This window comes from Trifolium pratense, linkage group LG5, assembly GCF_020283565.1.
Source record: "Trifolium pratense cultivar HEN17-A07 linkage group LG5, ARS_RC_1.1, whole genome shotgun sequence".
NCBI classification, from domain to species: Eukaryota; Viridiplantae; Streptophyta; class Magnoliopsida; order Fabales; family Fabaceae; genus Trifolium; species Trifolium pratense.
Window position 1 is genome coordinate 21,195,084 of NC_060063.1, and position 2,500 is coordinate 21,197,583.

Consider the following 2,500-nt stretch of genomic DNA (forward strand, 5'->3'; position numbering starts at 1 on the left):
CCAAGAACAGCATGATCATCACCAATTTCCTCACAAATTCATCCAAATTTCAATTTTTTGATCGAATTCCATCAAGAATGTCCATGAATTTGATTGAAATGATGAAAAGAGCAACGAAATTGCAGGGGAAAACACGTTAAGACGTAGTTTTTGCTTGCCTGCTGTGCCCATAGGCGCGCCCCGTGCCTGCCGAGCCTACCCCCACACCCACCCTCCCCCTATATATGACTGGAAGGCCATTTTCAGTTTTGTAGAAAAAGTGCACTTTTTTCCCTGTATCCATAAGTTTTTAAAAGTGCTTAAAAGTGGACCTAGAAGACGAATTTTTTTTTGAATTTTTTTATGGTTGTTAGGGACATTAAAACAAGCAAAACCACGAAAGAATCGTAATATTCCGATGTCGGATGAATTAATTACGAATTTTTCGGCCGAAACTTCGCAAAGGGCGGATACCACGTAAAAAACAACCTAGAAGTCGAATTTTGACTTCGTTTTTTTTGTGCACACCCCACACAATAAGTATAAGTGGACTGGAAAGTGGCTAAGCGATCCGACGAAGTTTCGATTGAGTTTGATTTTTTGGCCGAAAACTCGAAAAAAAGGCGGATTTGACGTAAAACGCCGCCTAGAAGTCGAATTTTGAGACGGTGTCTTGTGTGCACACTCCACACAATATGTATAAGTGGACTGGAAAGTGGCTAAGCATTCCGAGGAATTTTCGATTTATTTTGATTTTTCGGCCGAAACGCCGAAAATAGGCGGATTTGACGTAAAACGCCTCATATAAGTCGAATTTTGGGAAGGTGTCTTGTGTGCACACTGCACACAATATGTATAAGTGGACTGGAAAGTCGCTAAGCATTCCGAGGAAGTTTCGATTTATTTTGATTTTTCGGCCGAAACGCCGAAAATAGGCGGATTTGACGTAAAACGCCTCATATAAGTCGAATTTTGGGAAGGTGTCTTGTGTGCACACTGCACATAATATGTATAAGTGGACTGGAAAGTGGAAAAATATTTTCGGAGCACTTTGATTTTTTGGCCCCCCGCGTGCCTTGCCACGCCCTTGCTTATAGCAAAACGAGACGGGGCCTTGGTCCAACTTGGCATAGGCATGGAATTTGATCTTTATTACTTGGCCACGGTCATGCCACGGTACATGGAGGTTGCTTGACACCCCCGTGTGCATTTCGGAGCACTTTGATTTTTTGGCCCCCCGCGTGCCTTGCCACGCCCTTGCTTATAGCAAAACGAGACGGGGCCTTGGTCCAACTTGGCATAGGCATGGAATTTGATCTTTATTACTTGGCCACGGTCATGCCACGGTACATGGAGGTTGCTTGACACCCCCGTGTGCATTTCGGAGCACTTTGATTTTTTGGCCCCCCGCGTGCCTTGCCACGCCCTTGCTTATAGCAAAACGAGACGGGGCCTTGGTCCAACTTGGCATAGGCATGGAATTTGATCTTTATTACTTGGCCACGGTCATGCCACGGTACATGGAGGTTGCTTGACACCCCCGTGTGCATTTTCGGAGCACTTTGATTTTTTGGCCCCCCGCGTGCCTTGCCACGCCCTTGCTTATAGCAAAACGAGACGGGGCCTTGGTCCAACTTGGCCTAGGCATGGAATTTGATCTTTATTACTTGGCCACGGTCATGCCACGGTACATGGAGGTTGCTTGACACCCCCGTGTGCATTTTCGGAGCACTTTGATTTTTTGGCCCCCCGCGTGCCTTGCCACGCCCTTGCTTATAGCAAAACGAGACGGGGCCTTGGTCCAACTTGGCCTAGGCATGGAATTTGATCTTTATTACTTGGCCACGGTCATGCCACGGTACATGGAGGTTGCTTGACACCCCCGTGTGCATTTCGGAGCACTTTGATTTTTTGGCCCCCCGCATGCCTTGCCACGCCCTTGCTTATAGCAAAACGAGACGGGGCCTTGGTCCAACTTGGCATAGGCATGGAATTTGATCTTTATTACTTGGCCACGGTCATGCCACGGTACATGGAGGTTGCTTGACACCCCCGTGTGCATTTCGGAGCACTTTGATTTTTTGGCCCCCCGCGTGCCTTGCCACGCCCTTGCTTATAGCAAAACGAGACGGGGCCTTGGTCCAACTTGGCATAGGCATGGAATTTGATCTTTATTACTTGGCCACGGTCATGCCACGGTACATGGAGGTTGCTTGACACCCCCGTGTGCATTTCGGAGCACTTTGATTTTTTGGCCCCCCGCGTGCCTTGCCACGCCCTTGCTTATAGCAAAACGAGACGGGGCCTTGGTCCAACTTGGCATAGGCATGGAATTTGATCTTTATTACTTGGCCACGGTCATGCCACGGTACATGGAGGTTGCTTGACACCCCCGTGTGCATTTTCGGAGCACTTTGATTTTTTGGCCCCCCGCGTGCCTTGCCACGCCCTTGCTTATAGCAAAACGAGACGGGGCCTTGGTCCAACTTGGCCTAGGCATGGAATTTGATCTTTATTACTT